General features: G+C 38.6%; 1 protein-coding gene across 6 annotated transcripts in view; it reads right to left on the bottom strand.

Annotated features, from left to right (window-relative positions):
* TCF20 (transcription factor 20) overlaps positions 1 to 17,508 on the bottom strand; it is a 236,759-nt gene that overhangs the window by 102,521 nt on the left and 116,730 nt on the right. Inside the window, exon 1 of one of the 6 annotated variants that reach the window (XM_025166794.2) lies at positions 5,000 to 5,138. The exons of the other annotated variants lie outside the window; for them this stretch is intronic. The gene's annotated coding sequence lies outside the window, so the exon portion shown is untranslated. Of the gene's footprint in view, positions 1 to 4,999; positions 5,139 to 17,508 lie in introns of those variants that run through there. 6 annotated transcript variants of the gene reach the window in all.

The raw sequence follows: 17,508 nt of genomic DNA, 5'->3' as shown, positions 1-17,508 counted from the left end.
AACTGCGCTGCCCACTCCCAACTCCCTAAGTCGACCCAAAAGGATACCATGGTTGATGGTACTGAAAGCCGCTGAGAGGTCAAGAAGAGCAAGGATGGATGCACTACCTCCATCCCGCTCCCCCCAGAGATCATCCATGAATGCGACCAATGCCATTTCCATCTCAAATCCAGGCCTGAAACCTGACTGGAAGGAGTCCAGATAATCCGTTTCCTCCAGGATCCTCTGGAGCTGCAATGCTACCACCTTCTCAACCACCTTCCCTAAAAAGGAGAGGTAGGAGACTGGACAAAAATTGCCCAGTATGGTGGGATTCAGTGATGGTTTCTTGAGGAGGGGAAGCACCAGTGCCTCTTTAAATGCCGCTGGAAACACACCCTCCCTCAAAGATGAATTCACCATCGCCTGGACCCACCCACGTCATCTCCCAAGTAGCCTTAACCAGCCAGGAAGGGCATGGATCTGGTAGGCAAGAGGACCCTGTCCACTTCCTTGGATTCAACAGGATCAAACTGTTCCCAGATAACAGGGTAAGTCCATAACCTGGGCATCTCTATAGACCATGCTGCATGCTTGGTATCTGACTGGGACTGGATGCGAGCGATTTTATCCTCTAGATGCCCAGAAAACTCCTCAGTGCACCCCTGTAAATAGGCCACTGGGCCCCCCTTTCCAAAAAGGGATCAGGTGACCTTAAACAGGGCGGCTGTGTGGCATTCTGTGGATACAATAAGAGCAGAGAAATGTAGACATTTTGCCGCTCCTACCACTACAAGGTAGGTCTTATCATCGCTCTAGCTTGTGTTCAGTCATGTTTGGTCCTTGTTTTCCTCCAGTGGCGCTCTAGACATCTCTTAATCCTTTTCAAGGCCCTCAACTCCTCTGTGAACCACGGGGAGTGTTGGGCTCAATGGGCTAGGAGGGGTCACACGGGTGCAATCTTGTCCAAGGCCTCAGCCGCTTTTCTATTCCAGGCAGTGGCCAAGGCCTCCACTGGATTCTGCAGCAGACCCTCAGGTATAACTTCCAGCTCCCTTTGGAGCCCAATGGGACCCTTCAGTTCCCATGGGCGGACCAGTTGAATAGGTCCCGCCTCCCTGCAGAGGGGGTAGCATAGGAGAACCTGTCTGACCATGACAAGGGGGATAGATGTAATTCCTCCTTCAGATCTCATTGCCACTGCTCTGACAAGAAAATCAAGTCCAGCGGGAGGCCACTGTCCCAAGTTGGGTCATGAATAACCTGGGACAGGCCCATGGCTGCCATGGTGACCATGAACTCCAGAGCTGCCTCTGAGGCTCACCCTAGGGATGGCAAGTTGAAGTCCCCCAAGACCATAAGTCTGGGGAACCCCACCTGTGGCCCCACAATGGCCTCCAGCAGCTCAGGCAAGGAAGTTGCTACGCAGCAGGAAGGCTGGTACAGCAACAACAATCCCAACTGTTCTCACGAGCCCAACTTCAGTAACAGAGTCTCACAATCAGCCACTTGTGAAGCAGCGCCCCTGAAGGCCAAAAGAGATTCCCGAATGACAATCGCTATCCCTCCTCCCCTGCCCTGGGATCTCAGCTGGTGCCAGACCATGAACTCAGCTGGGCACATTTCCGAAAGGGGCACCCTTCCTTCAGGGCCCAGCTAGGTCTTGGTGATTACACGCCAGGTCGGCCCGCTCCTCAGTGATCAAATCACATATAAGGGGGGCCTTGTTGTTAACTGACCTGGCATTAAGAAGCAGCAGCCAAAAGCCAGGACCTCTGTGGGTCTGCTGTCCAAGGTCTGGGTCTGAGTCTAGAGGGCCAGAACATACCACTGGTAACAAACACCAGGGACACCTTCCCTGGGAGCGGCCCACCCTCTGACTCCCTTATACTTTTGTATAAATGATACAAAATGTAGACTCTGCATGTTTAAGTAATTGGTAACACTCCCCATTAAAAGGCATTATGGGTCTATTCGTTCTTCCCTTTAAGTTCCTAACCCCAATATGAAAAATGATATAATAAAAAACACGGGAAGGTTGCAAACTGAAGATGTATCCTTACCTCTTCTAAAAAGTTGTGAGGCTTAACAACTATACAGTTTGGTCTAGTTCAGAAGCATCCTTGCAGTCCTTTTGTATAGAGGAAAATTAAACATGCTATGATGTGAAGACACAGAGAATAAAAAAAGAGGCCATATTTATTACTACTATGCAAATGAAAGATGTTACTGTGTTTTGAATTGATAGAACTACATTTTCCCCTTAGACTGGAGAGTTTGAGCTCTTTTCCTTAACCATCTAGTCTTAATTTACTAACTAAAAATGAGTGATTTGCCAACCTAAGAACTTGTTTTGAATGGTGGGATAGAATATGTAATACAAGAATAAAGTGCATCTGAGGAAAGTGAAAAAGCTTATCTTGGTTACATTTTTATTCCCACTTTAATCAGATGAGAGGTTATAGAAGTGATTTGGCTTCCCTGAAATCCTGCAACAAAGGTGCAGAGAAAAACATTCATCCATAATTCAGCCCATAAACGTCTTAGTTAAGCAAAGATCTGAATCTAAGTACTTACTCAATACTCAGCATCTCTCTATCTCAATTTCTTTTTTTCTGAGTGGGCACTAGCCTGTGAGGTTTATAATTAAAACTAGCAAATTATTGTAGTATATTTCTTTATAACTGCATTTTAAATTACCTACTAACTGAAATTCAGTGGGCATTATACAATCAGTTAAAACATGAAGTGCAAAAGTAATGAAAATATAACACGAAAGAAAATTAATACAAACAGTATGTGATAGAAGTAAAATACAGCAATTAAAATAAAAATACAATAAAAATAAAACTGACAGCACAAAAAGAGTACCAAGCTCTAAAAGCATTAATCTAAAAATGTGTGGAAATTTTTTTAAAAGTCTCCATTAGCACCCAAAATGGATTACAATATAGGCATAACGCAAGCTGCTGTAGGAAAAAAACATGGAATATTTTGTAGGCAAAATGTTGAAGTAATCCTGATTAGAATCCTCCAGTTCGTTATCTAGGGTCCATATTTAGCACAGCATGCATGTGTGAGTAGAACCAAGCTCTTTAAAGATTTCTAAAGGGAGATGTTTAAAGTCCAAAAGGACAAGTAACATTTAAGTTACAGTACCTGCTATAATAAAAAGCTTGCATCTCTGAGCTTTCTGTTCTAATGGTGGGGAAAAAGAGATTCAGGAAATGCCGTTCAAAAGAACAGATAATCAACCCAGATTTAAAGGTTAAAATCTAGCCTTTGAATTGGACCTGAAGTCTGTTATTAGATGCAGATGACAGTGCACTGACTCAGTGTGATACTATCAAGTACTGTAGTGTGCTGGCCCCCACGTTTCGGACTAAAATATGCAGGCAGCTCATAATCCAAAATTACCATTTTCATTACCCTACAATGGCTCTTGACTGTTGTTCACACGTTTGAAACTAAAATCAGAGTCACAGTTTGGAAGTAACTTCCAGACAAGTCTGGGATCCACATAGGACCTGTTTCTTTGGAATCCCCCACCATTATTACTATCTAGAGTTAGGGTTATGCAATGAATGTTATTTATTCTTAAAAACCAGGTCAATGCCAGCAAAGCTGTCTTTCTGAATTGGTCTTCAATACGCTGGCAAAACTGCAGAAAATATTAAAGGAAAAATAGTAAGTGGCAAAGTAAGTGTACTGAGAAACCAGTATCCTGGATGTTTTGACTTTAATCTAGTTAAGATCAGAGCAAATCTTCCCAGATGCTGCTATCTTATTCTTCCTTTCTGGCCTGGGACCAGGAAGCAAACAAAAGGACAGAATGACTTCCTGGATGTTGTGATGGCAAGGCATACAACATTGGCAGATCAGTATGGGAATCAACATTTTGAATAGGAAGCAAGAGGACTATTTTTTGTCAGTAAATGCCTTCCTAGAGGTGGAGAGAGGACAGGGTCCTCTTCAGGAGGGCACCCTTCACCTGCAGAGCACCCTTTAAGTCCCCTCCTCCGGAGCCATGGATTTAACAAGTGCGGAGAGCCGAAAGAGCATTACACACTCTTCCTCCTCGCGCTCCCTCCCCGTCCTTCTCCGGCAAGGCACAAAATGGAAATAGAAAATGACGGTTTTCTGGGCAGCCCGAAAAGAAAAACCTTTGCTCCGTCGCTTAAAAGCCTACGGTTTGATTCTTTCACAAGAGCCTTATTATACCAGAACCTTCAGGGGAAGCCACCCATTTGCCGCCCATGTAAAACAAAACCTCTTCTTGGTACAAATGACAAAAAACGGCGCTAGAGACGAGAAGGAAAGGCGGCGAAAGCTTAGGCAAACGCACCCGCCGGCGGGGGAGGGAAACCGAGTGTTGCTTGGCTGCTGCTGCTGTTGCTGCATCCGCATTGCTATTATGATGTCGTCAGTGCAAAAGATGGAGAACGAGGTTTTTTTTTCTCTCTCTCTCGCCAAAGAATCGTCGGCCCCCAACCGAAGTCTTTGACCCCAAGGCCCTCTTTCCCTGCGCTCTTTGCTCTGGGCAAACTGCTGCCACCCCCGCCCCCAATAACCTGCAAAGCAAAAGTAAAACAGAAAATACGACATCAACCTAAGAGGCGCCCAAGCCCAATAACCCATTTATGTCACATGCGCAAAGCCGCAAGACAGACTGCAGCGAGCAGCTGCGGCCTTTTGAAACGGACCAGGAAGAGGCTCGCCGCGGCCAGCCCAATAGGACGCCAGCTGCCTGCCTCTGAGAAATGGTCTAAAGCGGCTCACTCGCCTGCCATCGCTCACTGCCTCTTTCCCCGCACGCACACTCTCTCTGTCACACACAAACACACTACAGCCGATGGCACCATACAGCCAGAGCGTCGCTGGGTGACACGCGCGCACACACACTACCCCCAGCAGCACCACCCCCTCCCCCACGTGCGCATGGTCTGCAAAATCTGGCCTCTCCGGGGCAACTGGAACTTCCAACCAGAAGAAGACAGACATAAAGCCAGTTTTACTGTACCTGCTTTCAGGCATCATTCTCAGCTTTTTTTCCTGCTGCTTCTCCCCACCCCCTTCCGATTTATCTCAGCTACTGGATTTACAACGAAGAGAGTGAGGGCAATGGGAAGAGGTGGGGTTTTTTTTTCTCCCCTCTCCTCCAAACCCGTCTTGCACCTTCTGTTTGAGACTGCAAGTGAAGTCACAAGACTGACTCTGTGACATCACATGAAGTCTACAAACACTGGATTGTGACTTCACTGCAGGATGGAGCAGGGAGGATTTTTTAAAAAAAGGAAAGGGGAGGGGGAAAAGGCTCTTATTCAAACACATATCTGCAAGAGTAACAAAGGATCACAAGAAGAAATGCTAGCAAAATATGTCGGTGTAAATAAATAAATATACACAAAACATGCATGCACATATACACTAGAACAAAATTTAATTATAAGAAATACAGTAACTCAAAATAGATTAGGAAAAAATAGGAAAAAAGCAGAAGTCATTATAATTAAGGAAAACATATTTCTGTGTATGTCTTCTCCCATCTTCAAGAGTAAGCCTAGATTAGTAGTCAACATCAGTAAACACTGATGGGCAGGAAGAAATGGACAAAGGGAGAGAATTAGGAAAGATATTAAAATCAGTAGAACATGCTAGACGACTAGAATAGTTGCTGTAACAGTGCACAGGATATACAAATGACAATAATGGATGCTGATTTCTTGAAGGTCAAAGATGCAAGAAAACCAATCTGCAGCCAGCAGGAGGACTAAAAGTCATATACATACCAGGGTTCTGAATTCCAAAGCTCAGTTCTGTCTGTGGAATGTGTGTTATGACTGAAAAGGTTGCAAAGAGATTTGTCCTCAACAGAAGAAGTAGAGGAACTAAGCCAAGGAAGGGAAAAAGCAAACAGCTTCAATTTACTATTAACTAAGTGACATTCTTGTATTGGCTAGCAAGCAAGTGGCACTGATACTAACAGGAAAACAGAGGCAACTGCATCTTCCACGAGTATTTAATAGCTCTAACATTAGAACATGGAATTATTATTATTATTATTATTATTATTATTATTATTATTATTATTATTATTATTTTCAGGCTAAGGGCAGCACTTAATCTTTGAGTGGTATCCAGGAACCACACTTGAAAAAGTGGTACAGGCGAAAAGACAATTTAAATTATTTCTTGTTAATTTATGACATGTTACCTTCTGTCACATTAAACATTATAAAACAGTAATTTTGGGGAGAGCTCTGGAGGCTAACCCCACACTGCAGAACAGAAGGTAAACTTTCATTGCAAGATAAGAGAAAACGTGCACATATTAAGGGGGGAGGATGGAGAAAGGAAGGCAGTGTTTTCTTTTTGCAAATTGTTTCCAAATATGCAGACATAGAATTAAAAAAAATAAGGACTATTAAACAGTAATCTAAATACTTCCTCTCTCATTTTCTGTCAGTTTAAAAAAGCTCAGCAGAATGCCTTCAATCAGAATTTTCATCTTGGCATATTTTTAAACACCACCTCTTTTTTTACAGATGCCCTTCAATTATGTTCAGTGCCATTCAGTGAATAGAAGCAATCTGATTAAGGTGAAGTATCAATTAGGGTGTTCACACAATATGCAAAGCCATTTGGTCTGGCTTAACATATCATCTGAACCCAGCTCTGGACTCAGACTATGATTAAGATAGACTTCCTTAATAACAGTCTATATTGTTATTTGATTTAAACTATCTCACCTTAATCACAATCTGATATGCCATCCAATTCAGACAGAAATTAAAGAATGGCTGACTCTCCTTTCTGGCCTCCCAACGTAGACCTAATAACAGGAGAATCCATAAAATACAGTGTCCCTGCTACTCTGGTTTTGTTTTCATTCCCTATGAGAAGATACTTAACAAAATGAAAACTCTGCCACATGTGAGCAAAGTCTCCATCCCCAATTTGACTGCTATACATCTTTTACTTTTTTCATTTACCCAGTCAAAAACAAAACCAGCTCAAACGTTACAAAGGTGTTAGGACAAGCAAATCTAAATTAAAACATTATGCTACTGTTTGTTATATTATTTGGCATGCATTTTCTAAGGAAATATTTATGATTAATACTAAGTCGTGCTTAGATATTCAACCTGTCATGTGTGTGTGTGTGTACAAGTTCCCAAGATCTACCCAGACAAACTACAGCACACAAAGACCTTCTTGTGAATTATTTATTTCTAATACCTTATTGAAAGATAGAAAGCACTGGTTTCCCTTTCAGCCTTCAAGGCTAATCACACAAGCAGCATTTAGCTTAAGCAAGCAATTCCCTCTCTTCTTCACTAGCCCACAAAGACTTTAAAAGAGAGACTGGAATGTGGCAACTTGATTTATAGCTTTATTCTTTAGAATTCTTTAGGTTAGAAAAAGACTGTGGGGAACATAATCAAGAAGTAAAAAAATCATGCATGACAACCCATGCCTTCAAGAATCATACTTCTGCTACTATGTCATGATATCTATTCTAAACTATAGCTGTGTGTGCCAATAGAACTAAATTCACCTTCTTAGAGTTAATCAAGGGCTTTAATTATGCTTATCTGGGAATCTTTCATAGCTAAGCAGAATGTGGATCTTCTTGTCTCCAGATCCTCTTCTTCCTCTGGAAATTGTGGGCAAGGAACCACTTCCTTTGAAACCATGCTGATTTTCCCATTACCAGGGAATTCTTTGGTGTCTTCAGTCTACCCAGGAACCTGCAAATCTTCAGTAGCCAAAGTACTGCATACTTTGCTAGCTATTATCATCTTCTCCAACTCCTTTTCTGCCAGCTCATCAGGTCATTTTCATTTTTTTTTCTCCCCACCCATGAGAGCTCTGTACATTTGAAAAACCCTAATCTGCTCCAGCTCAATGCTTTTCCAGATGAGTTTATCACCCTCCAAATACAAGCTTATGTGTCTGGAAGACTGTGTAACAGGATGGCAGATGGTGCTTAGGTGCTCCATTATGTTACCAAATTCATATGTTGAATGTGTGTAGTAGATAGTAAAGTGGTCTGATTACTCACTTTTGGAGTCCTTAACATTCTGCACAAAGCCTGGTGCAGCCCTCAAGCCAAAGGAAGCTGCACACATCTTAGATATATTATTTTTTATTTTGGAATATTCTTGCAATGTCAAAGAGGTGGTAAATTATTTATTATCCTAATTCTCTCAGGTATTGAATTATTGTTACTGCCTCTTATTCAGTAATACTGACATCACATATTGTCTTAGGTCTGCTGTTCTGCTTATTTAAATGCTAAATCAGGTCGTTCCAAGACTCAAACCAAGTATTTGTCCCCTATGCACATTTTTACAATGATATTAAAAAAGCAATGCTTGTTCTTTAAAAGGAGAAAGGTTGACTCTGTGGATTGGGATGTAACAATATTGTTCAGGAAAAAGCTATTTTACTTTTAAATGGTTGTGAGAAATCTAGCTCTTTTAAAATTATGGCAATGATAATATTCTTATACCTAAGAAAGTGTTAGAAATATATTTTATTCTTTATTTTTGCATTTACTTATTGTAACATTGATGTTTGTGGCTGGACCAACTCTAAGAGATTTACAAAGTTAGGGAAATAACAAACAACAAAACTATACAATAAAATACCATTATACATACTCTCCCCTCAAACATAGTAATACCCCTCATTCTCAGAACATTCTTACATTATCAGGAGTTTGAACTCAAGCAAGATGGAGTTGCTGTTTGTTTTTTGGGGTTATCTGTCAGCCCCTATATTGTTTCTCAAAGAAGAAGCACTACCCTTAAGGAAGTAGGTCCATGATTTGGTCCTCTTGGACTCACAACTACTGTAGGTGTCTAGTGTACCAGGTAGACTTGGAGTGGGAGGATCTTACAGCATTAGCTCAGGCCCTCATCACAAGCCAGATGGGATACAGCAATGCTGTCTAAATGGAATTGCCTCAGACCACCACTCAGAAACTGCAGGTAGTACAAAATATGGTAGTCCAATTATTCACTGATCCTAATTGCCAGGAACATATTATTGTGGGCCCTGCACTGCTTGCCAGTAGGTTTCTGGGTACAACTCAAAATGCTTGTTTTAACCTATAAAGCCCTATACAGCTTGGCACCAAGGTATTTTAGGACTGCCTTCTCCAGACAGAGTTGGCCTATCCGATATGCTCATCCTGGGAAAAACTCTTGGTAATTTCCCACTTTTCTGAGGTAACAGAGATCAAGACCAGCAACAGTTGTTTTTCTGTTATAGCTCCAGTGTTGTGAATGTTTCCTTGGAACTTAAGACTTTCCCCATTGTTGATTACTTTCCAGAACCTGTATGCTAAGGAGCCCTGGGATCAGCAAAGAAGGAGAATAATCCTATCAAGTACTTCCATGTCTTTTGTATTCCAGAGGTTGACTAGGGGCCTAACAGCTGTCTGGCAAATTATTGTGAAACTTATCAAGTGCCCTTTAAAAGCTCATAGGGTACACCAGACACCATCCCCCTAGCCCTGGAGATTGGTAGTACCAGCACCTCATAGTTGTAAAAAAAATAATCTGCCCATGATAAGATCCAATCGAAATACCTCCTACCAACAGATTGCAATTCACCTATTCCAAGATAATGACTGTATCTAATGTGTAGCTTCCTGTTTGAGGCAGGCCCATAATAATCTGAGGCAGGCCAATGGTTGTAATGGTGGCCATGAATTCCCAAGAGCCAGCCCCAGCAACAATAGTTTGATATCCTTCAGTACTAAAGGCCTTAGCAAATCAACTACCATTCTGGCAATGAAGTCAAGCAGCTTAGACAGGGATGCCACTGTATAGCTGGAAGATGATACACTGTAGCATCTCTAATTTATTCCTCAAGCCTGACCACACAACAGGAATTTATATTCTAGGTGATGCATTGTTAATCCTGTCCATTCATGGCTGATCTCTTCCCTCCTTACACTTCTTTATTTCTTGATCCTTCTCCCTTGCTTCATTTGTTGTCTTGCCACCATTTTTTACATTGTTTCCTCTCCTCTGGCCTCCTAGATGAAAATTAGCCATAGCTGTTTTGTTGATCCCATCGCCATTTCTGCTGCTCCTCATGCTGGTCTCTGCCTTTCCCATTCTGGCTACTGACTGGTCCCCAAATGGTGGCACCCCTTAGGCATAGCAGTCATAGTTACTAAAAGTACAGGATAGCTTTGGGGCTATTTAATCTGTGCTGATGGTCCACACAATATGCTTTCTGCAGTATTTGCCTGCTTTTTCCTCTTGGCCTGAGTCACACAAGGTACACCTCCTGGCTAGGGCCCCTGTTTTCCCTCATTCAATCCTGTCTCCTTAAAAAGCCTCCATTTCATATATCTGCTTCTGTTTTCCAATCTTGTCTCCTTCTTTCAGCAATGCTCTTCCTTTTCCATCCATACCATTCCTCAATCATTCCAGATTCTGCAGTAAATAATCTAAACTGGCACTCTTCCATCCTGAGCTAAAACACAATCATACTGGTAGCTGGGAAGTCTGTCTGTGACTGTATGCCAGCTTAGTCTTTTTCCAGATGGTAACCATTGTTATGCAGTTGAAACACAAGTCCCTTTCACTTTGGATTCTTTATCTCTAAATTCCACCTTTTTTCAAAGCAAGATGCAAAGATATAAAGAGGGAGGGAGGGAGGGAGGGAGGGAGGAAGATGGAAATGAAGAGAAGAAAGGCATTTCCACACAGTGGTGCTACAGAGAAACACAGAGTACAAATTCTTTTTGCAGAAGCATGCAGTTTCTTCTAGGGGATAGAACACCATCCATATATCACTTTCCTTCTTTCCTCCTGATTTTAAAATGGCACAAAATGATAAAGGAAATAATAAAATTAGAAAATATGAGATGAAAACTGTTATCCTCTAACTGGCTTTTAAGGACTCAGAAAGTACTGTCATAGATACAGGTAGTCTTCATTTAGCAACCACAACTGGGACCAGCAACTGGTTAAGTGAAGCAGTCACTAAGTGAAACCACGACTGTGCTTATGATCTTACTTCAGCTTTCCTTTGCTTTACAGACCTACAAAGGTTGTAAATGTGAGGACTGGTCACAAAGTTACTTCTTCATCACCATCGTAACTGCGAATGGTTGCTAAATGAGTCAGTTGCTAAATGAGGACTACCTGTATCTATTATGTAAATATTAAAGGCATATCTGACTTTGTAGAGATCATAAAGAAGAAAGCCTCCCCCCCCTAAAATTTATGTATATGCAGTAGATGTGAGACCCTTCTGGCCAGTACTAGTAGACAAAAAAGAATTTTTAGTACCAGTCATTTACAGTTTTTCAACTACAGTGTTCCCAAACAAGGCTTTTATTGTGCACTTGTCCTGCCTCCTTCATGGAATTTTATACAAGGTCATGTATAAATGTACAAAATTGCATGCATCATATGCATCATACACATAATTATAACATCTTATACTTCTTCATCATCTTCCACTTGTAATTTTCTATTTTCCTACTGCTTCTTCTGTTCTTATTCTCTCTCCTCACTTTGAAAAAAAACCATTCAGGACAATAAATAAATAAATAAATAAATAAAATAGAATTATAATGCTAGAAACCACCTATCTGTTAGCACCACTAAGTGACAAATGACTGATACCGCTTGTGTGTTATCAGTACTGGCCTGTGGCTGAGTCATTTGTGTTGATTTGCAGAAATAGTGAAATAATTGCCTATGTTAATTTTATATTGAAATAACATCAATAATTTATTAAATTTATATAATTTATTAAAATATGTCCTTCTATACTCATAGTTGAAAATTGTGAGCATTAAAATTGCTCATAGCCATCAATGCACCACAAGAAATGAAAATGTAAAAGCCTATACACTCAAAGATATCTATGGAAATCTGTAAAAGGTGGAGCTTTGTTTGGCGCTTGAATTTTTAATATTAGATATTAGATATATATTATATATACAAATATATTATTAGATATATTAGATATATATATTTCATAAATATAATATATATATAAATATAAATATTTGTAGATATAAATATTTCAAACTGTTTATTTCAGACTAATATAAACATAAACAGATAGTTAAAAATACCAATTAGCATGTGGGAAAAGATATTATTTTAAATATTCCCCAGCTATGGATGGGCTAATACGGTTGTTATTACTTTAGATCAGCTTATGCCAATCACATTTTTAAACCACTTGAGTAATTGCCAGAGGAATTCGGATTGTTCTAAAACTGTGGAATAGCAGTATATTTAATTAAAATAACTTTTGATTTTATAATTTAGGTTCAGATGTATTAGTAACATCTAAAATTTCCGAATTACTATTACCACTGAAAGATGTTTTGGATTGTTCTATATCTACAGCATTTTTAAAGGCAGTTAAAAGGTACTGTTAACATGGATATAAATTATTTGCAAGAACTTTGGAATAAAGAGTTGCAATATCCCATATTAACAAATCAATGGTTAAGTATGATTCTTAAGATTAACTTAAAATATTTTTTCATGTTTATTTGGACAGTTCAGCAAGTGTTTAAAAAGGATTTTCTGTCAATTTCATTATACTGGAGAGTAAAGTGATTGAGAGTACACTTACTCATATATATGGACCTGCTCCACTATTGTTTCATACCCATAAATTTCTTAATATAGTTTTTGAAAGAGTAATATTATTGAAAGATGTGAATGTGATTGTGAATTATATAGCAACAATTTGAAATGTATTAATATATGATGAACTATGGATTCACTGAGCCTGAGGCTTAGTTAAAAAAAAAAAAACTTTCACAATGGAAAAAATATCACCCTGAATTTACAATTCTCATTTAATGATATGTATTTGCTTTATCAATCTAACAGAAAGACTGATCAATATTATTCTGTGTGTTCAAGGTTTAATGCTTTGTTTTTCAAAAAAAACCAAACACACAAATAAGTATACACACACACACACACACACACACATGCATATTATAAAGGTTTATTTTAAATACATATGCAATTCATTTACTGGATTTATATGCTCCTCCAATCTAGCATATAATGCAATATAAAATACATTTGCTTCTTTTTCCTTTTTTATTTCCTTTTTTCTCTTTGTATCTTTTTTCTTTCTTTCCCCATACTAAACCAATAAAAAGAAACAAAAAATAAAAACAAACAAACAAAGCTGAAAGTTACCATAAAATGACATATCCTCACAAAACATTCATATATGGAAATCTCACTCCCCTAGTATGTATCTTAACAATAGGATTCTTGCAGTTATTTTTATTTGGAACAAGGAAATATAAATACATATATTGCTCACCAGTTCAAGTAACTTAGATGAGAAAAGGGGATAATGGGCAAAAGAGGTAGAAGTTATATCCACCACAATATATTAGCATCAGTGTGAGAGCGTATATGTAGAACAATTGGATATGAAAGTAGATCATGAAAATAAACAAGAAGCACAATGACAGATGAAAATATGATGTAGTAATTTTATCTGAAAAGGATATTGATTATGTTAATAATAAGCAGGTAACTGGAAAGTGAAAGAGTCACTGAAAAATTAACATCAAGGTTTTATCCCACATTTAGACTTCCAGGATGTGATTGGAACATTAACGTGTGCACTGAACCACAATGATTGCCTGGTCCCTCTTTCACCTTTATCATTAGTCATCTTTCCTTAACAGTAATTCAGTAATACCTGAATCTGTCATATTGGACAGCCCACATCAACACTGATAAGCCATATATGTTTTCCATGTTCGAATTAACAGATGCATTTCCTTTCTAGGCAATGAATACTGCTGAATGAAAATGTAATCTCAGGACCAAAAATAATTTCAGTGTTTTAGGGGCAGAAGGAATAAATATCTTACATAGGTTTCAGGCTTCTGTAGAAAGGTTTTGTGAGACAATATTATTCCATGCATTGTCCTAAGAACCTTTGAACATTATGTGTTGGATCACAATATGTAATATAAAGCGTGCCTCTCATTTTAAAAATCCAATGAACACTACAGACATTTAAGAATATGTATCTATATCAATAGATACACTATACAGATAACTATATTTATAGCTATAGAAACATTCACAGACACACATATTAACATTTCTAGATTGTTTATTTCTAAAAATAGGCATTAAAGTTGGGCAGCATCTCTATGACAGAATTATGCTTGGAAATCTTTCCAAACAGCTGTCTAATTGAGTGGTCTAAATTTCTTTCAGATTATATATCAATACTTCAGGAGCTCATCATTCCTTTCCTTTTACTGTCACACTATACACCCCCTTTTGCAATTAACACACTGCTTAACTTAAAGCAAGTTTAATATAAATACACTGCAGCAGTGTCTGCCAAGCTTATATCAGTTCAACAGTGGCTGAAGAGGCAAGTTTCAAGGTATCTCTTAGGCAAATATTCTATCTGTCCCACTTCCTTTCTTATATAGTACATCCTGCTTTGAAATAAGTTTTCAGTTAACATATAGTAGAAGGAAAATATATTTATGCATGTAGGATAAAGTAAAGCCATTTATAATAAAAGTTGAAATAAAGTCACAAATCCAGGAACATAATGTTAATGCTCACTTTTCCCCAACACAATGCTGGATACATACTGGTGATGCTATAGCTATGGCAGCACCCAACAATATTAGGGGCAATAATATTCTTTTTGTCATATGCATCCTTTTACTCATGCACTTCATAGGACATCTGTTTGTTTTAGCTTAGTCACTAATAAAGAAAGAACAGAATTTATATATTTCTCTAAACAGGATCCTTTGGCATATAGTTACTTATCAATGTACCAGTACACCTGACTCTCCACAGGAATAATACCCAGAATTACAGTCACTTTTGGAGGTTAAATCAGATATTCAAGCCTTACACATTGCCATTCACTGAAAGATAGCATTCTTTGACACCAAGCCCACAACCAGAAATCACAGGAAATAGTCTGCATTTCAAAAGACAATGAAATAAATCTAATATTGTAGGCAACTCTGCTGTTTTCATCCTTGAGGTTCTTATAATGTGGTTATTTGGCTTGGATGAGATGCTTTTTCATTACCTTTCTAAAGATGTGCTTATTTAGTCTGCCAGAAAGCTACTGAAATTGGCTGTCATAATGACATTCTACAAGAGTCTGTTCAGAATATTTCAAGAAAAGGCATGGATTCTTCTCAGAACAATTATTTATTTAGTTATTTATTTAGTTATATTTCAAATTTGTCACTGCCCATCTCACTGCAAAGTGACTCTGGGCAGTTAAACAGGCATTATTTAATGTCCAAATACTGGGCCTCTGTTGAAAGGATTCTGAATTATGCCAAATCAGAACCAGATGGTAATTTACTAATATCTACATCCTTTTCTGTCTTGGGCAGAAGCAAATATAAAAGATTTCCACTTCTTCTTCAGGCACTTATCCCATTAGAATGTAACTGTAAGACAATATTTCACTTTCTGCTAGGATAGGTAGCTTATGAAGAAAACGAAGTACTATTTTCTCATGCTTCTCTGGCCATGAGAGAGTAGCTGCTCCACTCTATCTGGTGCTTTCTCACCAGGAAATAGAGGATTGCCCTGGAAGCCTAACTAAGATTGCAGGAGCCTTGAAGACACTCTGTGCCAAGGGGGGAGGGGGCACGTTTGAAGCGGGAAGCAGAGAAAAGAATCGTGTGCTCTTTCTAGGTAGAATTAAAAAGAACACAACAGAATTGTGACCTATTGATGCTGATTGCTCTTCCCATTAGGAAAACTCAAATTACCCCAGAAATCTCTGCAACAGCAAAATAATATCTGGGTGGTAGAATTAGTATTCAATCCAGAGAAAAAGAAAAGAAGATGGTGATTGGAGTAATGAAATATATGTTAGTGTAAATCTTTGTTTAGGATTTCCCTCTTCCCTCATCAGCTTGAGTTTGTTTTTTATTTTCTTTAAAATCATTCTTCTTCCTACCAAATCTTTACCTCCTTTTTATTTTTAAAACCATTTACAGCCACCATCTAGCCTTTCTGCATCTCTTCCTTCATAAGTATTAATCTGCATTATGTGTTTATACCTTCAAAGATCAGAATCATGTAAGCAATGGTTTTCCCTGTTATACTGCATGGAAGGAAAAGTTGGACTTTTAAGACACAGATCAAAAAGCCTACTGATGCTTTTAAACATCAGTGTTGAAGACTTCTACAATACCATGGATAGTCAAGAAAACAAACAAATGGAACATAGAACAAATCAATCCAGAGTTCTCATTTAAAGCACAAATGATCAGGCTCAAATTATCATTGTCTGGACACATTTTGCAAAGCTCCAGCTCCCTTGCAAAGTCTATAATGCTGGGAAAAGTGGAAGGAAAGAGAAGAGGTTGACCAGCAGCAAGGTAGATGACTTGATTACAGCAACAATGGGTGCACCATTGGAAGACCTGAAGGGCGGGGGTGGAGACAGATAATTCTGGAGAGGTCTATCTATGTTGTCACTAAGAGTAAACACCAATGACACATAATCAAATCTTATAGGCAGGGGTTTTTTTTAGGAAGAAGTGATGAGATACTATAGTAGAAATTGTTTGGATGGAGCTGAGAAGGTAAGAGAAAATGAAGACTGGATGAATGAGTGAACAGAGTTTATGAAACACTGAACAGTGAGTGAGATTCTACCTACATTGGTTGCTTTGTTTTAAAAGGAAATTCTTTTTTTTACCCATGGAAAGAAATATGCGCATCTGCAGAATAACTGCATAATTATTCACTGCAACCTTTTCAGTAATGTTAAAAATAATATGTTAAAATTTAAAATGAAAAATGTCCTCATATCTTGGAACAAAATTTATGCAGCAATACATAGAAACTAATTTTGTGGCAACAACAATTTATGCATATTTGGCTGATCCTAATAAAGTTATTGCTGGTTATGGATTTTTTAATGGGCCAACTTAATTCACTTTGTTTGATCGCCTTATTTTATTATTGTGCTATTCTTTAGTAATTAAGTGTTCAAAATATTTTCTATTCTGTTCTACATTTGCTACAGGATTAATTCTTCCAGTTTTCCATATACAAGTGCTAGAGTGGGGCAAAAAAGTATTTAGTCAGCCACCAATTGTGCAAGTTCTCCCACTTAAAAAGATGAGAGAGGCCTGTAATTTTCATCATAGGTATACCTCAACTATGAGAGACAACATGGGGGAAAAAATCCAGAAAATCACATTGTCTGATTTTTAAAGAATTTATTTGCAAATCATGGTGGAAAATAAGTATTTGGTCAATATCAAAAGTTCATCTCAATACTTTGTTATATATCCTTTGTTGGCAATGACAGAGGTCAAACGTTTTCTGTAAGTCTTCACAAGGTTTTCACACACTGTTGCTGGTATTTTGGCCCATTCCTCCATGCAGAGCTCCTCTAGAGCAGTGATGTTTTGGGGCTGTCGCTGGGCAACATGGACTTTCAACTCCCTCCAAAGGTTTTCCATGGGGTTGAGATCTG

This window comes from Python bivittatus, unplaced genomic scaffold (genome assembly GCF_059951505.1).
Source record: "Python bivittatus isolate LINGU-HERP-01145 unplaced genomic scaffold, Pbiv_v1 ctg000330_np1212, whole genome shotgun sequence".
Classification (NCBI taxonomy): domain Eukaryota; kingdom Metazoa; phylum Chordata; class Lepidosauria; order Squamata; family Pythonidae; genus Python; species Python bivittatus.
The sequence above is the reverse complement of the archived record's forward strand: the minus strand, read 5'-3'. Positions and strand labels throughout refer to the sequence as shown.